Genomic DNA, 25,108 nt, shown 5'->3' with positions numbered 1-25,108 from the left:
TGATATTTTGAATTGTAGGCTCTCGAACTTCCCCAATCAAGTGCCCCTTTCTCCCTGAGCTGGTCCGAGAAACCTGGAAAGGCAGTGCTGTGCAAGGCTCTGTGGCGCAACGGATAGCGCATTGGACTTCTAGAAGGATGTAGTGATTCAAAGGTTGTGGGTTCGAGTCCCACCAGAGTCGAGTTTTGGATTTCAATTAATCTTTGCCTCAAGAACTTTTAGGAAAAAGCAATCGAAAAATCAACAGCTCGAACCAATGAGAAAAATCTGCTTACAAGGAAAGAGAAATAGACAGGTGATTTCTAAATCTAACGTTCAATACTTACCACCAAGGCCCAGCTTTTCCCTGATAATCCATGCACGTTTATTGATCACTTTAATCCACGCCCTCGGAAGGAAACCTGCTGTTTGCCAATCCAATGTTCAAATCTTGAATGACTTGCAACAAGCAAGGAGCCCCATTTCTAAGTCATGCAAACTTCTCTACCAGCAGGCTGAATGGAGGTCCTATCCACTCATGTTAACCAAATCTTTTTTTTTCAGGAGAAAGTGCACTTTGTTGCTCACCCTTCTGGCTTTCATGCATGAAGAGAAAAAATGTCCTAACACCGAAACAGTAGGGTGAGAAAAACATCCTTTTTCTCATCAGCAAAACTTGGCACTACATTGGTTTGGGATGCCTAAAAAAGTCTAACCTGCACACAGCACATGGCTCTGTGGCGCAATGGATAGCGCATTGGACTTCTAGAAAACTGTAGTGATTCAAAGGTTGTGGGTTTGAGTCCCACCAGAGTCGCTTTTTGGATTCCACGCAAGCATACATTTTGTGATCTTGCCTTAAGTAATCTTAGAAAGCTGAAAATGAACAATGTCAACCTATGCGACATTGTGTTTAAGGATGTAGAGCACTGTTCTTAGCTGCAAACCTGCCTGGAACCTAAATTCATTGATCACCCATTGAAAAGAAGCCTCAATTGCCGGCTCTACATGTGACTTTTCTTGAATTCCGTGTTGAAAAGGCTTGGTTGAAGGTAGCCCCTCAGCAATGTCTAGAAAAATGGAGTGAGGCCAAGAATGAAAAGCTCAGCTTCTGTTTGGTGTCTCTTAAAGATTGATCAATTTGTGATATTTTGAATTGTAGGTTCTCGAACTTCCCCAATGAAGCAATGAAGTGTTAGAAACACATGGTTTTTCTCATTAGAAAGAAATGGCACGACTTTGGTTTTGGCTGCCTAAAAATGTCTAAAGAGCTGAAATTACATGGCTCTGTGGCGCAATGGATAGCGCATTGGACTTCTAGACAGCTGTAGTTATTCAAAGGTTGTGGGTTCGAGTCCAACCAGAGTCGCTTTTTGGATTCCACCAAAGCATACATTTTGTGATCTCACCTCAAGTTTTCTTAGAAAGCTGAAAATGAACAATGTCAATTTATGCAACATTGCGCTAAGGATTTAGAGTACTGTTCTTGGCTATAAACCTCCCTGGAACCTAAATTCATTGATCACCCACTGAAAAAACCCCTAAATTGCTGGCTCTTCTTGTGACTTTTCTTGAATTCTGTGTTGAAAAGGCTTGGTTGAGGGTGGCCTGTAAGCAGCATTTAGAAATTAAAAGCTGAGATTCTGTTTGGTGTCTCATAAGGATTCATCAATTTGTGATATTTTGAATTGTAGGCTCTCGAACTTCCCCAATCAAGCGCCCCTTTCTCCCTGAGCTGGTCCGAGAAACCTGGAAAGGCAGTGCTGTGCAAGGCTCTGTGGCGCAACGGATAGCGCATTGGACTTCTAGAAGGATGTAGTGATTCAAAGGTTGTGGGTTCGAGTCCCACCAGAGTCGAGTTTTGGATTTCAATTAATCTTTGCCTCAAGAACTTTTAGGAAAAAGCAATCGAAAAATCAACAGCTCGAACCAATGAGAAAAATCTGCTTACAAGGAAAGAGAAATAGACAGGTGATTTCTAAATCTAACGTTCAATACTTACCACCAAGGCCCAGCTTTTCCCTGATAATCCATGCACGTTTATTGATCACTTTAATCCACGCCCTCGGAAGGAAACCTGCTGTTTGCCAATCCAATGTTCAAATCTTGAATGACTTGCAACAAGCAAGGAGCCCCATTTCTAAGTCATGCAAACTTCTCTACCAGCAGGCTGAATGGAGGTCCTATCCACTCATGTTAACCAAATCTTTTTTTTTCAGGAGAAAGTGCACTTTGTTGCTCACCCTTCTGGCTTTCATGCATGAAGAGAAAAAATGTCCTAACACCGAAACAGTAGGGTGAGAAAAACATCCTTTTTCTCATCAGCAAAACTTGGCACTACATTGGTTTGGGATGCCTAAAAAAGTCTAACCTGCACACAGCACACGGCTCTGTGGCGCAATGGATAGCGCATTGGACTTCTAGAAAACTGTAGTGATTCAAAGGTTGTGGGTTTGAGTCCCACCAGAGTCGCTTTTTGGATTCCACGCAAGCATACATTTTGTGATCTTGCCTTAAGTAATCTTAGAAAGCTGAAAATGAACAATGTCAACCTATGCGACATTGTGTTTAAGGATGTAGAGCACTGTTCTTAGCAGCAAACCTGCCTGGAACCTAAATTCATTGATCACCCATTGAAAAGAAGCCTCAATTGCCGGCTCTACATGTGACTTTTCTTGAATTCCGTGTTGAAAAGGCTTGGTTGAAGGTAGCCCCTCAGCAATGTCTAGAAAAATGGAGTGAGGCCAAGAATGAAAAGCTCAGCTTCTGTTTGGTGTCTCTTAAAGATTGATCAATTTGTGATATTTTGAATTGTAGGTTCTCGAACTTCCCCAATGAAGCAATGAAGTGTTAGAAACACATGGTTTTTCTCATTAGAAAGAAATGGCACGACTTTGGTTTTGGCTGCCTAAAAATGTCTAAAGAGCTGAAATTACATGGCTCTGTGGCGCAATGGATAGCGCATTGGACTTCTAGACAGCTGTAGTTATTCAAAGGTTGTGGGTTCGAGTCCAACCAGAGTCGCTTTTTGGATTCCACCAAAGCATACATTTTGTGATCTCACCTCAAGTTTTCTTAGAAAGCTGAAAATGAACAATGTCAATTTATGCAACATTGCGCTAAGGATTTAGAGTACTGTTCTTGGCTATAAACCTCCCTGGAACCTAAATTCATTGATCACCCACTGAAAAAACCCCTAAATTGCTGGCTCTTCTTGTGACTTTTCTTGAATTCTGTGTTGAAAAGGCTTGGTTGAGGGTGGCCTGTAAGCAGCATTTAGAAATTAAAAGCTGAGATTCTGTTTGGTGTCTCATAAGGATTCATCAATTTGTGATATTTTGAATTGTAGGCTCTCGAACTTCCCCAATCAAGCGCCCCTTTCTCCCTGAGCTGGTCCGAGAAACCTGGAAAGGCAGTGCTGTGCAAGGCTCTGTGGCGCAACGGATAGCGCATTGGACTTCTAGAAGGATGTAGTGATTCAAAGGTTGTGGGTTCGAGTCCCACCAGAGTCGAGTTTTGGATTTCAATTAATCTTTGCCTCAAGAACTTTTAGGAAAAAGCAATCGAAAAATCAACAGCTCGAACCAATGAGAAAAATCTGCTTACAAGGAAAGAGAAATAGACAGGTGATTTCTAAATCTAACGTTCAATACTTACCACCAAGGCCCAGCTTTTCCCTGATAATCCATGCACGTTTATTGATCACTTTAATCCACGCCCTCGGAAGGAAACCTGCTGTTTGCCAATCCAATGTTCAAATCTTGAATGACTTGCAACAAGCAAGGAGCCCCATTTCTAAGTCATGCAAACTTCTCTACCAGCAGGCTGAATGGAGGTCCTATCCACTCATGTTAACCAAATCTTTTTTTTTCAGGAGAAAGTGCACTTTGTTGCTCACCCTTCTGGCTTTCATGCATGAAGAGAAAAAATGTCCTAACACCGAAACAGTAGGGTGAGAAAAACATCCTTTTTCTCATCAGCAAAACTTGGCACTACATTGGTTTGGGATGCCTAAAAAAGTCTAACCTGCACACAGCACACGGCTCTGTGGCGCAATGGATAGCGCATTGGACTTCTAGAAAACTGTAGTGATTCAAAGGTTGTGGGTTTGAGTCCCACCAGAGTCGCTTTTTGGATTCCACGCAAGCATACATTTTGTGATCTTGCCTTAAGTAATCTTAGAAAGCTGAAAATGAACAATGTCAACCTATGCGACATTGTGTTTAAGGATGTAGAGCACTGTTCTTAGCAGCAAACCTGCCTGGAACCTAAATTCATTGATCACCCATTGAAAAGAAGCCTCAATTGCCGGCTCTACATGTGACTTTTCTTGAATTCCGTGTTGAAAAGGCTTGGTTGAAGGTAGCCCCTCAGCAATGTCTAGAAAAATGGAGTGAGGCCAAGAATGAAAAGCTCAGCTTCTGTTTGGTGTCTCTTAAAGATTGATCAATTTGTGATATTTTGAATTGTAGGTTCTCGAACTTCCCCAATGAAGCAATGAAGTGTTAGAAACACATGGTTTTTCTCATTAGAAAGAAATGGCACGACTTTGGTTTTGGCTGCCTAAAAATGTCTAAAGAGCTGAAATTACATGGCTCTGTGGCGCAATGGATAGCGCATTGGACTTCTAGACAGCTGTAGTTATTCAAAGGTTGTGGGTTCGAGTCCAACCAGAGTCGCTTTTTGGATTCCACCAAAGCATACATTTTGTGATCTCACCTCAAGTTTTCTTAGAAAGCTGAAAATGAACAATGTCAATTTATGCAACATTGCGCTAAGGATTTAGAGTACTGTTCTTGGCTATAAACCACCCTGGAACCTAAATTCATTGATCACCCACTGAAAAAAACCCTAAATTGCTGGCTCTTCTTGTGACTTTTCTTGAATTCTGTGTTGAAAAGGCTTGGTTGAGGGTGGCCTGTAAGCAGCATTTAGAAATTAAAAGCTGAGCTTCTGTTTGGTGTCTCATAAGGATTCATCAATTTGTGATATTTTGAATTGTAGGCTCTCGAACTTCCCCAATCAAGCGCCCCTTTCTCCCTGAGCTGGTCCGAGAAACCTGGAAAGGCAGTGCTGTGCAAGGCTCTGTGGCGCAACGGATAGCGCATTGGACTTCTAGAAGGATGTAGTGATTCAAAGGTTGTGGGTTCGAGTCCCACCAGAGTCGAGTTTTGGATTTCAATTAATCTTTGCCTCAAGAACTTTTAGGAAAAAGCAATCGAAAAATCAACAGCTCGAACCAATGAGAAAAATCTGCTTACAAGGAAAGAGAAATAGACAGGTGATTTCTAAATCTAACGTTCAATACTTACCACCAAGGCCCAGCTTTTCCCTGATAATCCATGCACGTTTATTGATCACTTTAATCCACGCCCTCGGAAGGAAACCTGCTGTTTGCCAATCCAATGTTCAAATCTTGAATGACTTGCAACAAGCAAGGAGCCCCATTTCTAAGTCATGCAAACTTCTCTACCAGCAGGCTGAATGGAGGTCCTATCCACTCATGTTAACCAAATCTTTTTTTTTCAAGAGAAAGTGCACTTTGTTGCTCACCCTTCTGGCTTTCATGCATGAAGAGAAAAAATGTCCTAACACCGAAACAGTAGGGTGAGAAAAACATCCTTTTTCTCATCAGCAAAACTTGGCACTACATTGGTTTGGGATGCCTAAAAAAGTCTAACCTGCACACAGCACACGGCTCTGTGGCGCAATGGATAGCGCATTGGACTTCTAGAAAACTGTAGTGATTCAAAGGTTGTGGGTTTGAGTCCCACCAGAGTCGCTTTTTGGATTCCACGCAAGCATACATTTTGTGATCTTGCCTTAAGTAATCTTAGAAAGCTGAAAATGAACAATGTCAACCTATGCGACATTGTGTTTAAGGATGTAGAGCACTGTTCTTAGCTGCAAACCTGCCTGGAACCTAAATTCATTGATCACCCATTGAAAAGAAGCCTCAATTGCCGGCTCTACATGTGACTTTTCTTGAATTCCGTGTTGAAAAGGCTTGGTTGAAGGTAGCCCCTCAGCAATGTCTAGAAAAATGGAGTGAGGCCAAGAATGAAAAGCTCAGCTTCTGTTTGGTGTCTCTTAAAGATTGATCAATTTGTGATATTTTGAATTGTAGGTTCTCGAACTTCCCCAATGAAGCAATGAAGTGTTAGAAACACATGGTTTTTCTCATTAGAAAGAAATGGCACGACTTTGGTTTTGGATGCCTAAAAATGTCTAAAGAGCTGAAATTACATGGCTCTGTGGCGCAATGGATAGCGCATTGGACTTCTAGACAGCTGTAGCTATTCAAAGGTTGTGGGTTCGAGTCCCACCAGAGTCGCTTTTTGGATTCCACCAAAGCATACATTTTGTGATCTCACCTCAAGTTTTCTTAGAAAGCTGAAAATGAACAATGTCAATTTATGCAACATTGCGCTAAGGATTTAGAGTACTGTTCTTGGCTATAAACCACCCTGGAACCTAAATTCATTAATCACCCACTGAAAAAAACCCTAAATTGCTGGCTCTTCTTGTGACTTTTCTTGAATTCTGTGTTGAAAAGGCTTGGTTGAGGGGGGCCTGTAAGCAGCATTTAGAAATTAAAAGCTGAGCTTCTGTTTGGTGTCTCATAAGGATTCATCAATTTGTGATATTTTGAATTGTAGGCTCTCGAACTTCCCCAATCAAGCGCCCCTTTCTCCCTGAGCTGGTCCGAGAAACCTGGAAAGGCAGTGCTGTGCAAGGCTCTGTGGCGCAACGGATAGCGCATTGGACTTCTAGAAGGATGTAGTGATTCAAAGGTTGTGGGTTCGAGTCCCACCAGAGTCGAGTTTTGGATTTCAATTAATCTTTGCCTCAAGAACTTTTAGGAAAAAGCAATCGAAAAATCAACAGCTCGAACCAATGAGAAAAATCTGCTTACAAGGAAAGAGAAATAGACAGGTGATTTCTAAATCTAACGTTCAATACTTACCACCAAGGCCCAGCTTTTCCCTGATAATCCATGCACGTTTATTGATCACTTTAATCCACGCCCTCGGAAGGAAACCTGCTGTTTGCCAATCCAATGTTCAAATCTTGAATGACTTGCAACAAGCAAGGAGCCCCATTTCTAAGTCATGCAAACTTCTCTACCAGCAGGCTGAATGGAGGTCCTATCCACTCATGTTAACCAAATCTTTTTTTTTCAGGAGAAAGTGCACTTTGTTGCTCACCCTTCTGGCTTTCATGCATGAAGAGAAAAAATGTCCTAACACCGAAACAGTAGGGTGAGAAAAACATCCTTTTTCTCATCAGCAAAACTTGGCACTACATTGGTTTGGGATGCCTAAAAAAGTCTAACCTGCACACAGCACACGGCTCTGTGGCGCAATGGATAGCGCATTGGACTTCTAGAAAACTGTAGTGATTCAAAGGTTGTGGGTTTGAGTCCCACCAGAGTCGCTTTTTGGATTCCACGCAAGCATACATTTTGTGATCTTGCCTTAAGTAATCTTAGAAAGCTGAAAATGAACAATGTCAACCTATGCGACATTGTGTTTAAGGATGTAGAGCACTGTTCTTAGCAGCAAACCTGCCTGGAACCTAAATTCATTGATCACCCATTGAAAAGAAGCCTCAATTGCCGGCTCTACATGTGACTTTTCTTGAATTCCGTGTTGAAAAGGCTTGGTTGAAGGTAGCCCCTCAGCAATGTCTAGAAAAATGGAGTGAGGCCAAGAATGAAAAGCTCAGCTTCTGTTTGGTGTCTCTTAAAGATTGATCAATTTGTGATATTTTGAATTGTAGGTTCTCGAACTTCCCCAATGAAGCAATGAAGTGTTAGAAACACATGGTTTTTCTCATTAGAAAGAAATGGCACGACTTTGGTTTTGGCTGCCTAAAAATGTCTAAAGAGCTGAAATTACATGGCTCTGTGGCGCAATGGATAGCGCATTGGACTTCTAGACAGCTGTAGTTATTCAAAGGTTGTGGGTTCGAGTCCAACCAGAGTCGCTTTTTGGATTCCACCAAAGCATACATTTTGTGATCTCACCTCAAGTTTTCTTAGAAAGCTGAAAATGAACAATGTCAATTTATGCAACATTGCGCTAAGGATTTAGAGTACTGTTCTTGGCTATAAACCACCCTGGAACCTAAATTCATTGATCACCCACTGAAAAAAACCCTAAATTGCTGGCTCTTCTTGTGACTTTTCTTGAATTCTGTGTTGAAAAGGCTTGGTTGAGGGTGGCCTGTAAGCAGCATTTAGAAATTAAAAGCTGAGCTTCTGTTTGGTGTCTCATAAGGATTCATCAATTTGTGATATTTTGAATTGTAGGCTCTCGAACTTCCCCAATCAAGCGCCCCTTTCTCCCTGAGCTGGTCCGAGAAACCTGGAAAGGCAGTGCTGTGCAAGGCTCTGTGGCGCAACGGATAGCGCATTGGACTTCTAGAAGGATGTAGTGATTCAAAGGTTGTGGGTTCGAGTCCCACCAGAGTCGAGTTTTGGATTTCAATTAATCTTTGCCTCAAGAACTTTTAGGAAAAAGCAATCGAAAAATCAACAGCTCGAACCAATGAGAAAAATCTGCTTACAAGGAAAGAGAAATAGACAGGTGATTTCTAAATCTAACGTTCAATACTTACCACCAAGGCCCAGCTTTTCCCTGATAATCCATGCACGTTTATTGATCACTTTAATCCACGCCCTCGGAAGGAAACCTGCTGTTTGCCAATCCAATGTTCAAATCTTGAATGACTTGCAACAAGCAAGGAGCCCCATTTCTAAGTCATGCAAACTTCTCTACCAGCAGGCTGAATGGAGGTCCTATCCACTCATGTTAACCAAATCTTTTTTTTTCAAGAGAAAGTGCACTTTGTTGCTCACCCTTCTGGCTTTCATGCATGAAGAGAAAAAATGTCCTAACACCGAAACAGTAGGGTGAGAAAAGCATCCTTTTTCTCATCAGCAAAACTTGGCACTACATTGGTTTGGGATGCCTAAAAAAGTCTAACCTGCACACAGCACACGGCTCTGTGGCGCAATGGATAGCGCATTGGACTTCTAGAAAACTGTAGTGATTCAAAGGTTGTGGGTTTGAGTCCCACCAGAGTCGCTTTTTGGATTCCACGCAAGCATACATTTTGTGATCTTGCCTTAAGTAATCTTAGAAAGCTGAAAATGAACAATGTCAACCTATGCGACATTGTGTTTAAGGATGTAGAGCACTGTTCTTAGCTGCAAACCTGCCTGGAACCTAAATTCATTGATCACCCATTGAAAAGAAGCCTCAATTGCCGGCTCTACATGTGACTTTTCTTGAATTCCGTGTTGAAAAGGCTTGGTTGAAGGTAGCCCCTCAGCAATGTCTAGAAAAATGGAGTGAGGCCAAGAATGAAAAGCTCAGCTTCTGTTTGGTGTCTCTTAAAGATTGATCAATTTGTGATATTTTGAATTGTAGGTTCTCGAACTTCCCCAATGAAGCAATGAAGTGTTAGAAACACATGGTTTTTCTCATTAGAAAGAAATGGCACGACTTTGGTTTTGGATGCCTAAAAATGTCTAAAGAGCTGAAATTACATGGCTCTGTGGCGCAATGGATAGCGCATTGGACTTCTAGACAGCTGTAGCTATTCAAAGGTTGTGGGTTCGAGTCCCACCAGAGTCGCTTTTTGGATTCCACCAAAGCATACATTTTGTGATCTCACCTCAAGTTTTCTTAGAAAGCTGAAAATGAACAATGTCAATTTATGCAACATTGCGCTAAGGATTTAGAGTACTGTTCTTGGCTATAAACCACCCTGGAACCTAAATTCATTAATCACCCACTGAAAAAAACCCTAAATTGCTGGCTCTTCTTGTGACTTTTCTTGAATTCTGTGTTGAAAAGGCTTGGTTGAGGGGGGCCTGTAAGCAGCATTTAGAAATTAAAAGCTGAGCTTCTGTTTGGTGTCTCATAAGGATTCATCAATTTGTGATATTTTGAATTGTAGGCTCTCGAACTTCCCCAATCAAGCGCCCCTTTCTCCCTGAGCTGGTCCGAGAAACCTGGAAAGGCAGTGCTGTGCAAGGCTCTGTGGCGCAACGGATAGCGCATTGGACTTCTAGAAGGATGTAGTGATTCAAAGGTTGTGGGTTCGAGTCCCACCAGAGTCGAGTTTTGGATTTCAATTAATCTTTGCCTCAAGAACTTTTAGGAAAAAGCAATCGAAAAATCAACAGCTCGAACCAATGAGAAAAATCTGCTTACAAGGAAAGAGAAATAGACAGGTGATTTCTAAATCTAACGTTCAATACTTACCACCAAGGCCCAGCTTTTCCCTGATAATCCATGCACGTTTATTGATCACTTTAATCCACGCCCTCGGAAGGAAACCTGCTGTTTGCCAATCCAATGTTCAAATCTTGAATGACTTGCAACAAGCAAGGAGCCCCATTTCTAAGTCATGCAAACTTCTCTACCAGCAGGCTGAATGGAGGTCCTATCCACTCATGTTAACCAAATCTTTTTTTTTCAGGAGAAAGTGCACTTTGTTGCTCACCCTTCTGGCTTTCATGCATGAAGAGAAAAAATGTCCTAACACCGAAACAGTAGGGTGAGAAAAACATCCTTTTTCTCATCAGCAAAACTTGGCACTACATTGGTTTGGGATGCCTAAAAAAGTCTAACCTGCACACAGCACACGGCTCTGTGGCGCAATGGATAGCGCATTGGACTTCTAGAAAACTGTAGTGATTCAAAGGTTGTGGGTTTGAGTCCCACCAGAGTCGCTTTTTGGATTCCACGCAAGCATACATTTTGTGATCTTGCCTTAAGTAATCTTAGAAAGCTGAAAATGAACAATGTCAACCTATGCGACATTGTGTTTAAGGATGTAGAGCACTGTTATTAGCTGCAAACCTGCCTGGAACCTAAATTCATTGATCACCCATTGAAAAGAAGCCTCAATTGCCGGCTCTACATGTGACTTTTCTTGAATTCCGTGTTGAAAAGGCTTGGTTGAAGGTAGCCCCTCAGCAATGTCTAGAAAAATGGAGTGAGGCCAAGAATGAAAAGCTCAGCTTCTGTTTGGTGTCTCTTAAAGATTGATCAATTTGTGATATTTTGAATTGTAGGTTCTCGAACTTCCCCAATGAAGCAATGAAGTGTTAGAAACACATGGTTTTTCTCATTAGAAAGAAATGGCACGACTTTGGTTTTGGCTGCCTAAAAATGTCTAAAGAGCTGAAATTACATGGCTCTGTGGCGCAATGGATAGCGCATTGGACTTCTAGACAGCTGTAGCTATTCAAAGGTTGTGGGTTCGAGTCCCACCAGAGTCGCTTTTTGGATTCCACCAAAGCATACATTTTGTGATCTCACCTCAAGTTTTCTTAGAAAGCTGAAAATGAACAATGTCAATTTATGCAACATTGCGCTAAGGATTTAGAGTACTGTTCTTGGCTATAAACCACCCTGGAACCTAAATTCATTGATCACCCACTAAAAAAAACCCTAAATTGCTGGCTCTTCTTGTGACTTTTCTTGAATTCTGTGTTGAAAAGGCTTGGTTGAGGGTGGCCTGTAAGCAGCATTTAGAAATTAAAAGCTGAGCTTCTGTTTGGTGTCTCATAAGGATTCATCAATTTGTGATATTTTGAATTGTAGGCTCTCGAACTTCCCCAATCAAGCGCCCCTTTCTCCCTGAGCTGGTCCGAGAAACCTGGAAAGGCAGTGCTGTGCAAGGCTCTGTGGCGCAACGGATAGCGCATTGGACTTCTAGAAGGATGTAGTGATTCAAAGGTTGTGGGTTCGAGTCCCACCAGAGTCGAGTTTTGGATTTCAATTAATCTTTGCCTCAAGAACTGTTAGGAAAAAGCAATCGAAAAATCAACAGCTCGAACCAATGAGAAAAATCTGCTTACAAGGAAAGAGAAATAGACAGGTGATTTCTAAATCTAACGTTCAATACTTACCACCAAGGCCCAGCTTTTCCCTGATAATCCATGCACGTTTATTGATCACTTTAATCCACGCCCTCGGAAGGAAACCTGCTGTTTGCCAATCCAATGTTCAAATCTTGAATGACTTGCAACAAGCAAGGAGCCCCATTTCTAAGTCATGCAAACTTCTCTATCAGCAGGCTGAATGGAGGTCCTATCCACTCATGTTAACCAAATCTTTTTTTTTCAGGAGAAAGTGCACTTTGTTGCTCACCCTTCTGGCTTTCATGCATGAAGATAAAAAATGTCCTAACACCGAAACAGTAGGGTGAGAAAAACATCCTTTTTCTCATCAGCAAAACTTGGCGCTACATTGGTTTAGGATGCCTAAAAAAGTCTAACCTGCACACAGCACACGGCTCTGTGGTGCAGTGGATAGCACATTGGACTTCTAGAAAACTGTAGTGATTCAAAGGTTGTGGGTTCGAGTCCCACCAGAGTCGCTTTTTGGATTCCACGCAAGCATACATTTTGTGATCTTGCCTTAAGTAATCTTAGAAAGCTGAAAATGAACAATGTCAACCTATGCGACATTGTGTTTAAGGATGTAGAGCACTGTTCTTAGCTGCAAACCTGCCTGGAACCTAAATTCATTGATCACCCATTGAAAAGAAGCCTCAATTGCCGGCTCTACATGTGACTTTTCTTGAATTCCGTGTTGAAAAGGCTTGGTTGAAGGTAGCCCCTCAGCAATGTCTAGAAAAATGGAGTGAGGCCAAGAATGAAAAGCTCAGCTTCTGTTTGGTGTCTCTTAAAGATTGATCAATTTGTGATATTTTGAATTGTAGGCTCTCGAACTTCCCCAATGAAGCAATGAAGTGTTAGAAACACATGGTTTTTCTCATTAGAAAGAAATGGCACGACTTTGGTTTTGGCTGCCTAAAAATGTCTAAAGGGCTGCAATTACATGGCTCTGTGGCGCAATGGATAGCGCATTGGACTTCTAGACAGCTGTAGTTATTCAAAGGTTGTGGGTTCGAGTCCCACCAGAGTCGCTTTTTGGATTCCACCAAAGCATACATTTTGTGATCTCACCTCAAGTTTTCTTAGAAAGCTGAAAATGAACAATGTCAATTTATGCAACATTGCGCTAAGGATTTAGAGTACTGTTCTTGGCTATAAACCACCCTGGAACCTAAATTCATTGATCACCCACTGAAAAAAACCCTAAATTGCTGGCTCTTCTTGTGACTTTTCTTGAATTCTGTGTTGAAAAGGCTTGGTTGAGGGTGGCCTGTAAGCAGCATTTAAAAATTAAAAGCTGAGCTTCTGTTTGGTGTCTCATAAGGATTCATCAATTTGTGATATTTTGAATTGTAGGCTCTCGAACTTCCCCAATCAAGCGCCCCTTTCTCCCTGAGCTGGTCCGAGAAACCTGGAAAGGCAGTGCTGTGCAAGGCTCTGTGGCGCAACGGATAGCGCATTGGACTTCTAGAAGGATGTAGTGATTCAAAGGTTGTGGGTTCGAGTCCCACCAGAGTCGAGTTTTGGATTTCAATTAATCTTTGCCTCAAGAACTGTTAGGAAAAAGCAATCGAAAAATCAACAGCTCGAACCAATGAGAAAAATCTGCTTACAAGGAAAGAGAAATAGACAGGTGATTTCTAAATCTAACGTTCAATACTTACCACCAAGGCCCAGCTTTTCCCTGATAATCCATGCACGTTTATTGATCACTTTAATCCACGCCCTCGGAAGGAAACCTGCTGTTTGCCAATCCAATGTTCAAATCTTGAATGACTTGCAACAAGCAAGGAGCCCCATTTCTAAGTCATGCAAACTTCTCTACCAGCAGGCTGAATGGAGGTCCTATCCACTCATGTTAACCAAATCTTTTTTTTTCAAGAGAAAGTGCACTTTGTTGCTCACCCTTCTGGCTTTCATGCATGAAGAGAAAAAATGTCCTAACACCGAAACAGTAGGGTGAGAAAAACATCCTTTTTCTCATCAGCAAAACTTGGCGCTACATTGGTTTGGGATGCCTAAAAAAGTCTAACCTGCACACAGCACACGGCTCTGTGGTGCAATGGATAGCGCATTGGACTTCTAGAAAACTGTAGTGATTCAAAGGTTGTGGGTTCGAGTCCCACCAGAGTCGCTTTTTGGATTCCACGCAAGCATACATTTTGTGATCTTGCCTTAAGTAATCTTAGAAAGCTGAAAATGAACAATGTCAACCTATGCGACATTGTGTTTAAGGATGTAGAGCACTGTTCTTAGCTGCAAACCTGCCTGGAACCTAAATTCATTGATCACCCATTGAAAAGAAGCCTCAATTGCCGGCTCTACATGTGACTTTTCTTGAATTCCGTGTTGAAAAGGCTTGGTTGAAGGTAGCCCCTCAGCAATGTCTAGAAAAATGGAGTGAGGCCAAGAATGAAAAGCTCAGCTTCTGTTTGGTGTCTCTTAAAGATTGAGCAATTTGTGATATTTTGAATTGTAGGCTCTCGAACTTCCCCAATGAAGCAATGAAGTGTTAGAAACACATGGTTTTTCTCATTAGAAAGAAATGGCACGACTTTGGTTTTGGCTGCCTAAAAATGTCTAAAGGGCTGCAATTACATGGCTCTGTGGCGCAATGGATAGCGCATTGGACTTCTAGACAGCTGTAGTTATTCAAAGGTTGTGGGTTCGAGTCCCACCAGAGTCGCTTTTTGGATTCCACCAAAGCATACATTTTGTGATCTCACCTCAAGTTTTCTTAGAAAGCTGAAAATGAACAATGTCAATTTATGCAACATTGCGCTAAGGATTTAGAGTACTGTTCTTGGCTATAAACCACCCTGGAACCTAAATTCATTGATCACCCACTGAAAAAAACCCTAAATTGCTGGCTCTTCTTGTGACTTTTCTTGAATTCTGTGTTGAAAAGGCTTGGTTGAGGGTGGCCTGTAAGCAGCATTTAAAAATTAAAAGCTGAGCTTCTGTTTGGTGTCTCATAAGGATTCATCAATTTGTGATATTTTGAATTGTAGGCTCTCGAACTTCCCCAATCAAGCGCCCCTTTCTCCCTGAGCTGGTCCGAGAAACCTGGAAAGGCAGTGCTGTGCAAGGCTCTGTGGCGCAACGGATAGCGCATTGGACTTCTAGAAGGATGTAGTGATTCAAAGGTTGTGGGTTCGAGTCCCACCAGAGTCGAGTTTTGGATTTCAATTAATCTTTGCCTCAAGAACTGTTAGGAAAAAGCAATCGAAAAATCAACAGCTCGAACCAATGAGAAAAATCTGCTTACAAGGAAAGAGAAATAGACAGGTGATTTCTAAATCTAACGTTCAATACTTACCACCAAGGCCCAGCTTTTCCCTGATAATCCATGCACGTTTATTGATCACTTTAATCCACGCCCTCGGAAGGAAACCTGCTGTTTGCCAATCCAATGTTCAAATCTTGAATGACTTGCAACAAGCAAGGAGCCCCATTTCTAAGTCATGCAAACTTCTCTACCAGCAGGCTGAATGGAGGTCCTATCCACTCATGTTAACCAAATCTTTTTTTTTCAAGAGAAAGTGCACTTTGTTGCTCACCCTTCTGGCTTTCATGCATGAAGAGAAAAAATGTCCTAACACCGAAACAGTAGGGTGAGAAAAACATCCTTTTTCTCATCAGCAAAACTTGGCGCTACATTGGTTTGGGATGCCTAAAAAAGTCTAACCTGCACACAGCACACGGCTCTGTGGTGCAATGGATAGCGCATTGGACTTCTAGAAAACTGTAGTGATTCAAAGGTTGTGGGTTCGAGTCCCACCAGAGTCGCTTTTTGGATTCCACGCAAGCATACATTTTGTGATCTTGCCTTAAGTAATCTTAGAAAGCTGAAAATGAACAATGTCAACCTATGCGACATTGTGTTTAAGGATGTAGAGCACTGTTCTTAGCTGCAAACCTGCCTGGAACCTAAATTCATTGATCACCCATTGAAAAGAAGCCTCAATTGCCGGCTCTACATGTGACTTTTCTTGAATTCCGTGTTGAAAAGGCTTGGTTGAAGGTAGCCCCTCAGCAATGTCTAGAAAAATGGAGTGAGGCCAAGAATGAAAAGCTCAGCTTCTGTTTGGTGTCTCTTAAAGATTGATCAATTTGTGATATTTTGAATTGTAGGCTCTCGAACTTCCCCAATGAAGCAATGAAGTGTTAGAAACACATGGTTTTTCTCATTAGAAAGAAATGGCACGACTTTGGTTTTGGCTGCCTAAAAATGTCTAAAGGGCTGCAATTACATGGCTCTGTGGCGCAATGGATAGCGCATTGGACTTCTAGACAGCTGTAGTTATTCAAAGGTTGTGGGTTCGAGTCCCACCAGAGTCGCTTTTTGGATTCCACCAAAGCATACATTTTGTGATCTCACCTCAAGTTTTCTTAGAAAGCTGAAAATGAACAATGTCAATTTATGCAACATTGCGCTAACGATTTAGAGTACTGTTCTTGGCTATAAACCACCCTGGAACCTAAATTCATTGATCACCCACTGAAAAAAACCCTAAATTGCTGGCTCTTCTTGTGACTTTTCTTGAATTCTGTGTTGAAAAGGCTTGGTTGAGGGTGGCCTGTAAGCAGCATTTAAAAATTAAAAGCTGAGCTTCTGTTTGGTGTCTCATAAGGATTCATCAATTTGTGATATTTTGAATTGTAGGCTCTCGAACTTCCCCAATCAAGCGCCCCTTTCTCCCTGAGCTGGTCCGAGAAACCTGGAAAGGCAGTGCTGTGCAAGGCTCTGTGGCGCAACGGATAGCGCATTGGACTTCTAGAAGGATGTAGTGATTCAAAGGTTGTGGGTTCGAGTCCCACCAGAGTCGAGTTTTGGATTTCAATTAATCTTTGCCTCAAGAACTGTTAGGAAAAAGCAATCGAAAAATCAACAGCTCGAACCAATGAGAAAAATCTGCTTACAAGGAAAGAGAAATAGACAGGTGATTTCTAAATCTAACGTTCAATACTTACCACCAAGGCCCAGCTTTTCCCTGATAATCCATGCACGTTTATTGATCACTTTAATCCACGCCCTCGGAAGGAAACCTGCTGTTTGCCAATCCAATGTTCAAATCTTGAATGACTTGCAACAAGCAAGGAGCCCCATTTCTAAGTCATGCAAACTTCTCTACCAGCAGGCTGAATGGAGGTCCTATCCACTCATGTTAACCAAATCTTTTTTTTTCAAGAGAAAGTGCACTTTGTTGCTCACCCTTCTGGCTTTCATGCATGAAGAGAAAAAATGTCCTAACACCGAAACAGTAGGGTGAGAAAAACATCCTTTTTCTCATCAGCAAAACTTGGCGCTACATTGGTTTGGGATGCCTAAAAAAGTCTAACCTGCACACAGCACACGGCTCTGTGGCGCAATGGATAGCGCATTGGACTTCTAGAAAACTGTAGTGATTCAAAGGTTGTGGGTTCGAGTCCCACCAGAGTCGCTTTTTGGATTCCACGCAAGCATACATTTTGTGATCTTGCCTTAAGTAATCTTAGAAAGCTGAAAATGAACAATGTCAACCTATGCGACATTGTGTTTAAGGATGTAGAGCACTGTTCTTAGCTGCAAACCTGCCTGGAACCTAAATTCATTGATCACCCATTGAAAAGAAGCCTCAATTGCCGGCTCTACATGTGACTTTTCTTGAATTCCGTGTTGAAAAGGCTTGGTTGAAGGTAGCCCCTCAGCAATGTCTAGAAAAATGGAGTGAGGCCAAGAATGAAAAGCTCAGCTTCTGTTTGGTGTCTCTTAAAGATTGATCAATTTGTGATATTTTGAATTGTAGGTTCTCGAACTTCCCCAATGAAGCAATGAAGTGTTAGAAACACATGGTTTTTCTCATTAGAAAGAAATGGCACGACTTTGGTTTTGGCTGCCTAAAAATGTCTAAAGAGCCGAAATTACATGGCTCTGTGGCGCAATGGATAGCGCATTGGACTTCTAGACAGCTGTAATTATTCAAAGGTTGTGGGTTCGAGTCCCACCAGAGTCACTTTTTGGATTCCACCAAAGCATACATTTTGTGATTTCACCTCAAGTTTTCTTAGAAAGCTGAAAATGAACAATGTCAATTTATGCAACATTGCGCTAAGGATTTAGAGTACTGTTCTTGGCTATAAACCACCCTGGAACCTAAATTCATTGATCACCCACTGAAAAAAACCCTAAATTGCTGGCTCTTCTTGTGACTTTTCTTGAATTCTGTGTTGAAAAGGCTTGGTTGAGGGTAGCCTGTAAGCAGCATTTAGAAATTAAAAGCTGAGCTTCTGTTTGGTGTCTCATAAGGATTCATCAATTTGTGATATTTTGAATTGTAGGCTCTCGAACTTCCCCAATCAAGCGCCCCTTTCTCCCTGAGCTGGTCCGAGAAACCTGGAAAGGCAGTGCTGTGCAAGGCTCTGTGGCGCAACGGATAGCGCATTGGACTTCTAGAAGGATGTAGTGATTCAAAGGTTGTGGGTTCGAGTCCCACCAGAGTCGAGTTTTGGATTTCAATTAATCTTTGCCTCAAGAACTGTTAGGAAAAAGCAATCGAAAAATCAACAGCTCGAACCAATGAGAAAAATCTGCTTACAAGGAAAGAGAAATAGACAGGTGATTTCTAAATCTAACGTTCAATACTTACCACCAAGGCCCAGCTTTTCCCTGATAATCCATGCACGTTTATTGATCACTTTAATCCACGCCCTCGGAAGGAAACCTGCTGTTTGCCAATCCAATGTTCAAATCTTGAATGACTTGCAACAAGCAAGGAGCCCCATTTCTAAGTCATGCAAACTTCTCTACCAGCAGGCTGAATGGAGGTCCTATCCACTCATGTTAACCAAATCTTTTTTTTTCAAGAGAAAGTGCACTTTGTTGCTCACCCTTCTGGCTTTCATGCATGAAGAGAAAAAATGTCCTAACACCGAAACAGTAGGGTGAGAAAAACATCCTTTTTCTCATCAGCAAAACTTGGCGCTACATTGGTTTGGGATGCCTAAAAAAGTCTAACCTGCACACAGCACACGGCTCTGTGGCGCAATGGATAGCGCATTGGACTTCTAGAAAACTGTAGTGATTCAAAGGTTGTGGGTTCGAGTCCCACCAGAGTCGCTTTTTGGATTCCACGCAAGCATACATTTTGTGATCTTGCCTTAAGTAATCTTAGAAAGCTGAAAATGAACAATGTCAACCTATGCGACATTGTGTTTAAGGATGTAGAGCACTGTTCTTAGCTGCAAACCTGCCTGGAACCTAAATTCATTGATCACCCATTGAAAAGAAGCCTCAATTGCCGGCTCTACATGTGACTTTTCTTGAATTCCGTGTTGAAAAGGCTTGGTTGAAGGTAGCCCCTCAGCAATGTCTAGAAAAATGGAGTGAGGCCAAGAATGAAAAGCTCAGCTTCTGTTTGGTGTCTCTTAAAGATTGATCAATTTGTGATATTTTGAATTGTAGGTTCTCGAACTTCCCCAATGAAGCAATGAAGTGTTAGAAACACATGGTTTTTCTCATTAGAAAGAAATGGCACGACTTTGGTTTTGGCTGCCTAAAAATGTCTAAAGAGCTGCAATTACATGGCTCTGTGGCGCAATGGATAGCGCATTGGACTTCTAGACAGCTGTAGTTATTCAAAGGTTGTGGGTTCGAGTCCCACCAGAGTCGCTTTTTGGATTCCACCAAAGCATACATTTTGTGATTTCACCTCAAGTTTTCTTAGAAAGCTGAAAATGAACAATGTCAATTTATGCAACATTGCGCTAAGGATTTAGAGTACTGTTCTTGGCTATAAACCACCCTGGAACCTAAATTCATTGATCACCCACTGAAAAAAACCCTAAATTGCTGGCTCTTCTTGTGACTTTTCTTGAATTCTGTGTTGAAAAGGCTTGGTTGAGGGTAGCCTGTAAGCAGCATTTAGAAATTAAAAGCTGAGCTTCTGTTTGGTGTCTCATAAGGATTCATCAATTTGTGATATTTTGAATTGTAGGCTCTCGAACTTCCCCAATCAAGCGCCCCTTTCTCCCTGAGCTGGTCCGAGAAACCTGGAAAGGCAGTGCTGTGCAAGGCTCTGTGGCGCAACGGATAGCGCATTGGACTTCTAGAAGGATGTAGTGATTCAAAGGTTGTGGGTTCGAGTCCCACCAGAGTCGAGTTTTGGATTTCAATTAATCTTTGCCTCAAGAACTGTTAGGAAAAAGCAATCGAAAAATCAACAGCTCGAACCAATGAGAAAAATCTGCTTACAAGGAAAGAGAAATAGACAGGTGATTTCTAAATCTAACGTTCAATACTTACCACCAAGGCCCAGCTTTTCCCTGATAATCCATGCACGTTTATTGATCACTTTAATCCACGCCCTCGGAAGGAAACCTGCTGTTTGCCAATCCAATGTTCAAATCTTGAATGACTTGCAACAAGCAAGGAGCCCCATTTCTAAGTCATGCAAACTTCTCTACCAGCAGGCTGAATGGAGGTCCTATCCACTCATGTTAACCAAATCTTTTTTTTTCAAGAGAAAGTGCACTTTGCTGCTCACCCTTCTGGCTTTCATGCATGAAGAGAAAAAATGTCCTAACACCGAAACAGTAGGGTGAGAAAAACATCCTTTTTCTCATCAGCAAAACTTGGCGCTACATTGGTTTGGGATGCCTAAAAAAGTCTAACCTGCACACAGCACACGGCTCTGTGGCGCAATGGATAGCGCATTGGGCTTCTAGAAAACTGTAGTGATTCAAAGGTTGTGGGTTCGAGTCCCACCAGAGTCGCTTTTTGGATTCCACGCAAGCATACATTTTGTGATCTTGCCTTAAGTAATCTTAGAAAGCTGAAAATGAACAATGTCAACCTATGCGACATTGTGTTTAAGGATGTAGAGCACTGTTTTCAGCTGCAAACCTGCCTGGAACCTAAATTCATAGATCACCCATTGAAAAGAAGCCTCAATTGCCGGCTCTACATGTGACTTTTCTTGAATTCTGTGTTGAAAAGGCTTGGTTGAAGGTAGCCCCTCAGCAATGTCTAGAAAAATGGAGTGAGGCCAAGAATGAAAAGCTCAGCTTCTGTTTGGTGTCTATTAAAGATTGATCAATTTGTGATATTTTGAATTGTAGGTTCTCGAACTTCCCCAATGAAGCAATGAAGTGTTAGAAACACATGGTTTTTCTCATTAGAAAGAAATGGCACGACTTTGGTTTTGGCTGCCTAAAAATGTCTAAAGAGCTGAAATTACATGGCTCTGTGGCGCAATGGATAGCGCATTGGACTTCTAGACAGCTGTAGTTATTCAAAGGTTGTGGGTTCGAGTCCCACCAGAGTCGCTTTTTGGATTCCACCAAAGCATACATTTTGTGATTTCACCTCAAGTTTTCTTAGAAAGCTGAAAATGAACAATGTCAATTTATGCAACATTGCGCTAAGGATTTAGAGTACTGTTCTTGGCTATAAACCACCCTGGAACCTAAATTCATTGATCACCCACTGAAAAAAACCCTAAATTGCTGGCTCTTCTTGTGACTTTTCTTGAATTCTGTGTTGAAAAGGCTTGGTTGAGGGTAGCCTGTAAGCAGCATTTAGAAATTAAAAGCTGAGCTTCTGTTTGGTGTCTCATAAGGATTCATCAATTTGTGATATTTTGAATTGTAGGCTCTCGAACTTCCCCAATCAAGCGCCCCTTTCTCCCTGAGCTGGTCCGAGAAACCTGGAAAGGCAGTGCTGTGCAAGGCTCTGTGGCGCAACGGATAGCGCATTGGACTTCTAGAAGGATGTAGTGATTCAAAGGTTGTGGGTTCGAGTCCCACCAGAGTCGAGTTTTGGATTTCAATTAATCTTTGCCTCAAGAACTGTTAGGAAAAAGCAATCGAAAAATCAACAGCTCGAACCAATGAGAAAAATCTGCTTACAAGGAAAGAGAAATAGACAGGTGATTTCTAAATCTAACGTTCAATACTTACCACCAAGGCCCAGCTTTTCCCTGATAATCCATGCACGTTTATTGATCACTTTAATCCACGCCCTCGGAAGGAAACCTGCTGTTTGCCAATCCAATGTTCAAATCTTGAATGACTTGCAACAAGCAAGGAGCCCCATTTCTAAGTCATGCAAACTTCTCTACCAGCAGGCTGAATGGAGGTCCTATCCACTCATGTTAACCAAATCTTTTTTTTTCAAGAGAAAGTGCACTTTGTTGCTCACCCTTCTGGCTTTCATGCATGAAGAGAAAAAATGTCCTAACACCGAAACAGTAGGGTGAGAAAAACATCCTTTTTCTCATCAGCAAAACTTGGCGCTACATTGGTTTGGAATGCCTAAAAAAGTCTAACCTGCACACAGCACACGGCTCTGTGGCGCAATGGATAGCGCATTGGGCTTCTAGAAAACTGTAGTGATTCAAAGGTTGTGGGTTCGAGTCCCACCAGAGTCGCTTTTTGGATTCCACGCAAGCATACATTTTGTGATCTTGCCTTAAGTAATCTTAGAAAGCTGAAAATGAACAATGTCAACCTATGCGACATTGTGTTTAAGGATGTAGAGCACTGTTTTCAGCTGCAAACCTGCCTGGAACCTAAATTCATAGATCACCCATTGAAAAGAAGCCTCAATTGCCGGCTCTACATGTGACTTTTCTTGAATTCTGTGTTGAAAAGGCTTGGTTGAAGGTAGCCCCTCAGCAATGTCTAGAAAAATGGAGTGAGGCCAAGAATGAAAAGCTCAGCTTCTGTTTGGTGTCTCTTAAAGATTGAGCAATTTGTGATATTTTGAATTGTAGGTTCTCGAACTTCCCCAATGAAGCAATGAAGTGTTAGAAACACATGGTTTTTCTCATTAGAAAGAAATGGCACGACTTTGGTTTTGGCTGCCTAAAAATGTCTAAAGAGCCGAAATTACATGGCTCTGTGGCGCAATGGATAGCGCATTGGACTTCTAGACAGCTGTAGTTATTCAAAGGTTGTGGGTTCGAGTCCCACCAGAGTCGCTTTTTGGATTCCACCAAAGCATACATTTTGTGATCTCACCTCAAGTTTTCTTAGAAAGCTGAAAATGAACAATGTCAATTTATGCAACATTGCGCTAAGGATTTAGAGTACTGTTCTTGGCTATAAACCACCCTGGAACCTAAATTCATTGATCACCCACTGAAAAAAACCCTAAATTGCTAGCTCTTCTTGTGACTTTTATTGAATTCTGTGTTGAAAAGGCTTGGTTGAGGGTGGCCTGTAAGCAGCATTTAGAAATTAAAAGCTGAGCTTCTGTTTGGTGTCTCATAAGGATTCATCAATTTGTGATATTTTGAATTGTAGGCTCTCGAACTTCCCCAATCAAGCGCCCCTTTCTCCCTGAGCTGGTCTGAGAAACCTGGAAAGCCAGTGCTGTGCAAGGCTCTGTGGCGCAACGGATAGCGCATTGGACTTCTAGAAGGATGTAGTGATTCAAAGGTTGTGGGTTCGAGTCCCACCAGAGTCGAGTTTTGGATTTCAATTAATCTTTGCCTCAAGAACTGTTAGGAAAAAGCAATCGAAAAATCAACAGCTCGAACCAATGAGAAAAATCTGCTTACAAGGAAAGAGAAATAGACAGGTGATTTCTAAATCTAACGTTCAATACTTACCACCAAGGCCCAGCTTTTCCCTGATAATCCATGCACGTTTATTGATCACTTTAATCCACGCCCTCGGAAGGAAACCTGCTGTTTGCCAATCCAATGTTCAAATCTTGAATGACTTGCAACAAGCAAGGAGCCCCATTTCTAAGTCATGCAAACTTCTCTACCAGCAGGCTGAATGGAGGTCCTATCCACTCATGTTAACCAAATCTTTTTTTTTCAAGAGAAAGTGCACTTTGTTGCTCACCCTTCTGGCTTTCATGCATGAAGAGAAAAAATGTCCTAACACCGAAACAGTAGGGTGAGAAAAACATCCTTTTTCTCATCAGCAAAACTTGGCGCTACATTGGTTTGGGATGCCTAAAAAAGTCTAACCTGCACACAGCACACGGCTCTGTGGCGCAATGGATAGCGCATTGGACTTCTAGAAAACTGTAGTGATTCAAAGGTTGTGGGTTCGAGTCCCACCAGAGTCGCTTTTTGGATTCCACGCAAGCATACATTTTGTGATCTTGCCTTAAGTAATTTTAGAAAGCTGAAAATGAACAATGTCAACCTATGCGACATTGTGTTTAAGGATGTAGAGCACTGTTCTTAGCTGCAAACCTGCCTGGAACCTAAATTCATTGATCACCCATTGAAAAGAAGCCTCAATTGCCGGCTCTACATGTGACTTTTCTTGAATTCTGTGTTGAAAAGGCTTGGTTGAAGGTAGCCCCTCAGCAATGTCTAGAAAAATGGAGTGAGGCCAAGAATGAAAAGCTCAGCTTCTGTTTGGTGTCTCTTAAAGATTGAGCAATTTGTGATATTTTGAATTGTAGGTTCTCGAACTTCCCCAATGAAGCAATGAAGTGTTAGAAACACATGGTTTTTCTCATTAGAAAGAAATGGCACGACTTTGGTTTTGGCTGCCTAAAAATGTCTAAAGAGCTGAAAATACATGGCTCTGTGGCGCAATGGATAGCGCATTGGACATCTAGACAGCTGTAGTTATTCAAAGGTTGTGGGTTCGAGTCCCACCAGAGTCGCTTTTTGGATTCCACCAAAGCATACATTTTGTGATCTCAACTCAAGTTTTCTTAGAAAGCTGAAAATGAACAATGTCAATTTATGCAACATTGCGCTAAGGATTTAGAGTACAGGCAGTCCCCGGGTTACATACAAGATAGGGACTGTAGGTTTGTTCTTAAGTTGAATTTGTATGTAAGTCGAAACTGTATATTTTATCATTGTAGTTCCCGACAATTTTTTTTTTTTGCCTCAGTGACAATTGGAGTTTCAAATTTTTTTGCTGTAATAGGACCAAGAATTATCGATAAAGCTTCATTGCAGACAATTTTAAGCTGATTATTGCAGTCTGGGACTATTTTAAAGCATCCAGAGAGCTTCACCAGAGGTCACAGTGGGCAGAGGGGTCCGTCTGTAACTATGGGTTGTCTGTAAGTCGGGTGTCCTTAAGTAGGGGACCGCCTGTACTGTTCTTGGCTATAAACCACCCTGGAACCTAAATTCATTGATCACCCACTGAAAAAAACCCTAAATTGCTGGCTCTTCTTGTGACTTTTCTTGAATTCTGTGTTGAAAAGGCTTGGTTGAGGGTGGCCTGTAAGCAGCATTT

The 25,108-nt window shown here is 41.8% G+C and overlaps 45 non-coding genes across 45 annotated transcripts; all 45 read left to right on the top strand.

Moving 5' to 3' along the window:
• The first annotated feature begins 95 nt into the window (after nt 1–95).
• TRNAR-UCU (transfer RNA arginine (anticodon UCU)) lies at nt 96–181 on the top strand. Its single transcript is given in 2 exon segments — nt 96–132; nt 146–181. It is a non-coding gene; the product is annotated as a tRNA-Arg (tRNA).
• Nucleotides 182–710: 529 nt separating this feature from the next.
• On the top strand, nt 711–796 carry TRNAR-UCU (transfer RNA arginine (anticodon UCU)). Its single transcript is given in 2 exon segments — nt 711–747; nt 761–796. It is a non-coding gene; the product is annotated as a tRNA-Arg (tRNA).
• A 466-nt stretch (nt 797–1,262) lies between these two features.
• Nucleotides 1,263–1,348, top strand: TRNAR-UCU (transfer RNA arginine (anticodon UCU)). The gene is given in 2 exon segments: nt 1,263–1,299; nt 1,313–1,348. It is a non-coding gene; the product is annotated as a tRNA-Arg (tRNA).
• Nucleotides 1,349–1,750: 402 nt separating this feature from the next.
• On the top strand, nt 1,751–1,836 carry TRNAR-UCU (transfer RNA arginine (anticodon UCU)). The gene is given in 2 exon segments: nt 1,751–1,787; nt 1,801–1,836. It is a non-coding gene; the product is annotated as a tRNA-Arg (tRNA).
• A 529-nt stretch (nt 1,837–2,365) lies between these two features.
• Nucleotides 2,366–2,451, top strand: TRNAR-UCU (transfer RNA arginine (anticodon UCU)). The gene is given in 2 exon segments: nt 2,366–2,402; nt 2,416–2,451. It is a non-coding gene; the product is annotated as a tRNA-Arg (tRNA).
• A 466-nt stretch (nt 2,452–2,917) lies between these two features.
• TRNAR-UCU (transfer RNA arginine (anticodon UCU)) lies at nt 2,918–3,003 on the top strand. The gene is given in 2 exon segments: nt 2,918–2,954; nt 2,968–3,003. It is a non-coding gene; the product is annotated as a tRNA-Arg (tRNA).
• Nucleotides 3,004–3,405: 402 nt separating this feature from the next.
• TRNAR-UCU (transfer RNA arginine (anticodon UCU)) lies at nt 3,406–3,491 on the top strand. Its single transcript is given in 2 exon segments — nt 3,406–3,442; nt 3,456–3,491. It is a non-coding gene; the product is annotated as a tRNA-Arg (tRNA).
• Nucleotides 3,492–4,020: 529 nt separating this feature from the next.
• On the top strand, nt 4,021–4,106 carry TRNAR-UCU (transfer RNA arginine (anticodon UCU)). The gene is given in 2 exon segments: nt 4,021–4,057; nt 4,071–4,106. It is a non-coding gene; the product is annotated as a tRNA-Arg (tRNA).
• Nucleotides 4,107–4,572: 466 nt separating this feature from the next.
• Nucleotides 4,573–4,658, top strand: TRNAR-UCU (transfer RNA arginine (anticodon UCU)). The gene is given in 2 exon segments: nt 4,573–4,609; nt 4,623–4,658. It is a non-coding gene; the product is annotated as a tRNA-Arg (tRNA).
• Nucleotides 4,659–5,060: 402 nt separating this feature from the next.
• TRNAR-UCU (transfer RNA arginine (anticodon UCU)) lies at nt 5,061–5,146 on the top strand. The gene is given in 2 exon segments: nt 5,061–5,097; nt 5,111–5,146. It is a non-coding gene; the product is annotated as a tRNA-Arg (tRNA).
• A 529-nt stretch (nt 5,147–5,675) lies between these two features.
• TRNAR-UCU (transfer RNA arginine (anticodon UCU)) lies at nt 5,676–5,761 on the top strand. The gene is given in 2 exon segments: nt 5,676–5,712; nt 5,726–5,761. It is a non-coding gene; the product is annotated as a tRNA-Arg (tRNA).
• A 466-nt stretch (nt 5,762–6,227) lies between these two features.
• On the top strand, nt 6,228–6,313 carry TRNAR-UCU (transfer RNA arginine (anticodon UCU)). The gene is given in 2 exon segments: nt 6,228–6,264; nt 6,278–6,313. It is a non-coding gene; the product is annotated as a tRNA-Arg (tRNA).
• A 402-nt stretch (nt 6,314–6,715) lies between these two features.
• Nucleotides 6,716–6,801, top strand: TRNAR-UCU (transfer RNA arginine (anticodon UCU)). The gene is given in 2 exon segments: nt 6,716–6,752; nt 6,766–6,801. It is a non-coding gene; the product is annotated as a tRNA-Arg (tRNA).
• Nucleotides 6,802–7,330: 529 nt separating this feature from the next.
• TRNAR-UCU (transfer RNA arginine (anticodon UCU)) lies at nt 7,331–7,416 on the top strand. Its single transcript is given in 2 exon segments — nt 7,331–7,367; nt 7,381–7,416. It is a non-coding gene; the product is annotated as a tRNA-Arg (tRNA).
• A 466-nt stretch (nt 7,417–7,882) lies between these two features.
• On the top strand, nt 7,883–7,968 carry TRNAR-UCU (transfer RNA arginine (anticodon UCU)). Its single transcript is given in 2 exon segments — nt 7,883–7,919; nt 7,933–7,968. It is a non-coding gene; the product is annotated as a tRNA-Arg (tRNA).
• Nucleotides 7,969–8,370: 402 nt separating this feature from the next.
• TRNAR-UCU (transfer RNA arginine (anticodon UCU)) lies at nt 8,371–8,456 on the top strand. Its single transcript is given in 2 exon segments — nt 8,371–8,407; nt 8,421–8,456. It is a non-coding gene; the product is annotated as a tRNA-Arg (tRNA).
• A 529-nt stretch (nt 8,457–8,985) lies between these two features.
• Nucleotides 8,986–9,071, top strand: TRNAR-UCU (transfer RNA arginine (anticodon UCU)). The gene is given in 2 exon segments: nt 8,986–9,022; nt 9,036–9,071. It is a non-coding gene; the product is annotated as a tRNA-Arg (tRNA).
• Nucleotides 9,072–9,537: 466 nt separating this feature from the next.
• On the top strand, nt 9,538–9,623 carry TRNAR-UCU (transfer RNA arginine (anticodon UCU)). The gene is given in 2 exon segments: nt 9,538–9,574; nt 9,588–9,623. It is a non-coding gene; the product is annotated as a tRNA-Arg (tRNA).
• A 402-nt stretch (nt 9,624–10,025) lies between these two features.
• TRNAR-UCU (transfer RNA arginine (anticodon UCU)) lies at nt 10,026–10,111 on the top strand. The gene is given in 2 exon segments: nt 10,026–10,062; nt 10,076–10,111. It is a non-coding gene; the product is annotated as a tRNA-Arg (tRNA).
• Nucleotides 10,112–10,640: 529 nt separating this feature from the next.
• Nucleotides 10,641–10,726, top strand: TRNAR-UCU (transfer RNA arginine (anticodon UCU)). The gene is given in 2 exon segments: nt 10,641–10,677; nt 10,691–10,726. It is a non-coding gene; the product is annotated as a tRNA-Arg (tRNA).
• Nucleotides 10,727–11,192: 466 nt separating this feature from the next.
• TRNAR-UCU (transfer RNA arginine (anticodon UCU)) lies at nt 11,193–11,278 on the top strand. Its single transcript is given in 2 exon segments — nt 11,193–11,229; nt 11,243–11,278. It is a non-coding gene; the product is annotated as a tRNA-Arg (tRNA).
• A 402-nt stretch (nt 11,279–11,680) lies between these two features.
• TRNAR-UCU (transfer RNA arginine (anticodon UCU)) lies at nt 11,681–11,766 on the top strand. Its single transcript is given in 2 exon segments — nt 11,681–11,717; nt 11,731–11,766. It is a non-coding gene; the product is annotated as a tRNA-Arg (tRNA).
• Nucleotides 11,767–12,295: 529 nt separating this feature from the next.
• TRNAR-UCU (transfer RNA arginine (anticodon UCU)) lies at nt 12,296–12,381 on the top strand. The gene is given in 2 exon segments: nt 12,296–12,332; nt 12,346–12,381. It is a non-coding gene; the product is annotated as a tRNA-Arg (tRNA).
• Nucleotides 12,382–12,847: 466 nt separating this feature from the next.
• On the top strand, nt 12,848–12,933 carry TRNAR-UCU (transfer RNA arginine (anticodon UCU)). The gene is given in 2 exon segments: nt 12,848–12,884; nt 12,898–12,933. It is a non-coding gene; the product is annotated as a tRNA-Arg (tRNA).
• Nucleotides 12,934–13,335: 402 nt separating this feature from the next.
• Nucleotides 13,336–13,421, top strand: TRNAR-UCU (transfer RNA arginine (anticodon UCU)). The gene is given in 2 exon segments: nt 13,336–13,372; nt 13,386–13,421. It is a non-coding gene; the product is annotated as a tRNA-Arg (tRNA).
• Nucleotides 13,422–13,950: 529 nt separating this feature from the next.
• Nucleotides 13,951–14,036, top strand: TRNAR-UCU (transfer RNA arginine (anticodon UCU)). The gene is given in 2 exon segments: nt 13,951–13,987; nt 14,001–14,036. It is a non-coding gene; the product is annotated as a tRNA-Arg (tRNA).
• Nucleotides 14,037–14,502: 466 nt separating this feature from the next.
• On the top strand, nt 14,503–14,588 carry TRNAR-UCU (transfer RNA arginine (anticodon UCU)). The gene is given in 2 exon segments: nt 14,503–14,539; nt 14,553–14,588. It is a non-coding gene; the product is annotated as a tRNA-Arg (tRNA).
• Nucleotides 14,589–14,990: 402 nt separating this feature from the next.
• On the top strand, nt 14,991–15,076 carry TRNAR-UCU (transfer RNA arginine (anticodon UCU)). The gene is given in 2 exon segments: nt 14,991–15,027; nt 15,041–15,076. It is a non-coding gene; the product is annotated as a tRNA-Arg (tRNA).
• Nucleotides 15,077–15,605: 529 nt separating this feature from the next.
• Nucleotides 15,606–15,691, top strand: TRNAR-UCU (transfer RNA arginine (anticodon UCU)). Its single transcript is given in 2 exon segments — nt 15,606–15,642; nt 15,656–15,691. It is a non-coding gene; the product is annotated as a tRNA-Arg (tRNA).
• Nucleotides 15,692–16,157: 466 nt separating this feature from the next.
• Nucleotides 16,158–16,243, top strand: TRNAR-UCU (transfer RNA arginine (anticodon UCU)). Its single transcript is given in 2 exon segments — nt 16,158–16,194; nt 16,208–16,243. It is a non-coding gene; the product is annotated as a tRNA-Arg (tRNA).
• A 402-nt stretch (nt 16,244–16,645) lies between these two features.
• Nucleotides 16,646–16,731, top strand: TRNAR-UCU (transfer RNA arginine (anticodon UCU)). Its single transcript is given in 2 exon segments — nt 16,646–16,682; nt 16,696–16,731. It is a non-coding gene; the product is annotated as a tRNA-Arg (tRNA).
• Nucleotides 16,732–17,260: 529 nt separating this feature from the next.
• TRNAR-UCU (transfer RNA arginine (anticodon UCU)) lies at nt 17,261–17,346 on the top strand. The gene is given in 2 exon segments: nt 17,261–17,297; nt 17,311–17,346. It is a non-coding gene; the product is annotated as a tRNA-Arg (tRNA).
• Nucleotides 17,347–17,812: 466 nt separating this feature from the next.
• TRNAR-UCU (transfer RNA arginine (anticodon UCU)) lies at nt 17,813–17,898 on the top strand. The gene is given in 2 exon segments: nt 17,813–17,849; nt 17,863–17,898. It is a non-coding gene; the product is annotated as a tRNA-Arg (tRNA).
• A 402-nt stretch (nt 17,899–18,300) lies between these two features.
• TRNAR-UCU (transfer RNA arginine (anticodon UCU)) lies at nt 18,301–18,386 on the top strand. Its single transcript is given in 2 exon segments — nt 18,301–18,337; nt 18,351–18,386. It is a non-coding gene; the product is annotated as a tRNA-Arg (tRNA).
• Nucleotides 18,387–18,915: 529 nt separating this feature from the next.
• TRNAR-UCU (transfer RNA arginine (anticodon UCU)) lies at nt 18,916–19,001 on the top strand. The gene is given in 2 exon segments: nt 18,916–18,952; nt 18,966–19,001. It is a non-coding gene; the product is annotated as a tRNA-Arg (tRNA).
• A 466-nt stretch (nt 19,002–19,467) lies between these two features.
• On the top strand, nt 19,468–19,553 carry TRNAR-UCU (transfer RNA arginine (anticodon UCU)). Its single transcript is given in 2 exon segments — nt 19,468–19,504; nt 19,518–19,553. It is a non-coding gene; the product is annotated as a tRNA-Arg (tRNA).
• Nucleotides 19,554–19,955: 402 nt separating this feature from the next.
• Nucleotides 19,956–20,041, top strand: TRNAR-UCU (transfer RNA arginine (anticodon UCU)). The gene is given in 2 exon segments: nt 19,956–19,992; nt 20,006–20,041. It is a non-coding gene; the product is annotated as a tRNA-Arg (tRNA).
• Nucleotides 20,042–20,570: 529 nt separating this feature from the next.
• Nucleotides 20,571–20,656, top strand: TRNAR-UCU (transfer RNA arginine (anticodon UCU)). The gene is given in 2 exon segments: nt 20,571–20,607; nt 20,621–20,656. It is a non-coding gene; the product is annotated as a tRNA-Arg (tRNA).
• Nucleotides 20,657–21,122: 466 nt separating this feature from the next.
• TRNAR-UCU (transfer RNA arginine (anticodon UCU)) lies at nt 21,123–21,208 on the top strand. The gene is given in 2 exon segments: nt 21,123–21,159; nt 21,173–21,208. It is a non-coding gene; the product is annotated as a tRNA-Arg (tRNA).
• Nucleotides 21,209–21,610: 402 nt separating this feature from the next.
• Nucleotides 21,611–21,696, top strand: TRNAR-UCU (transfer RNA arginine (anticodon UCU)). The gene is given in 2 exon segments: nt 21,611–21,647; nt 21,661–21,696. It is a non-coding gene; the product is annotated as a tRNA-Arg (tRNA).
• Nucleotides 21,697–22,225: 529 nt separating this feature from the next.
• TRNAR-UCU (transfer RNA arginine (anticodon UCU)) lies at nt 22,226–22,311 on the top strand. Its single transcript is given in 2 exon segments — nt 22,226–22,262; nt 22,276–22,311. It is a non-coding gene; the product is annotated as a tRNA-Arg (tRNA).
• Nucleotides 22,312–22,777: 466 nt separating this feature from the next.
• TRNAR-UCU (transfer RNA arginine (anticodon UCU)) lies at nt 22,778–22,863 on the top strand. Its single transcript is given in 2 exon segments — nt 22,778–22,814; nt 22,828–22,863. It is a non-coding gene; the product is annotated as a tRNA-Arg (tRNA).
• A 402-nt stretch (nt 22,864–23,265) lies between these two features.
• TRNAR-UCU (transfer RNA arginine (anticodon UCU)) lies at nt 23,266–23,351 on the top strand. The gene is given in 2 exon segments: nt 23,266–23,302; nt 23,316–23,351. It is a non-coding gene; the product is annotated as a tRNA-Arg (tRNA).
• Nucleotides 23,352–23,880: 529 nt separating this feature from the next.
• Nucleotides 23,881–23,966, top strand: TRNAR-UCU (transfer RNA arginine (anticodon UCU)). The gene is given in 2 exon segments: nt 23,881–23,917; nt 23,931–23,966. It is a non-coding gene; the product is annotated as a tRNA-Arg (tRNA).
• A 466-nt stretch (nt 23,967–24,432) lies between these two features.
• TRNAR-UCU (transfer RNA arginine (anticodon UCU)) lies at nt 24,433–24,518 on the top strand. The gene is given in 2 exon segments: nt 24,433–24,469; nt 24,483–24,518. It is a non-coding gene; the product is annotated as a tRNA-Arg (tRNA).
• The last annotated feature ends 590 nt before the right edge of the window (nt 24,519–25,108 follow it).

Source organism: Engystomops pustulosus, chromosome 3 (genome assembly GCF_040894005.1).
Source record: "Engystomops pustulosus chromosome 3, aEngPut4.maternal, whole genome shotgun sequence".
NCBI lineage: Eukaryota > Metazoa > Chordata > Amphibia > Anura > Leptodactylidae > Engystomops > Engystomops pustulosus.
The sequence above is the reverse complement of the archived record's forward strand: the minus strand, read 5'-3'. Positions and strand labels throughout refer to the sequence as shown.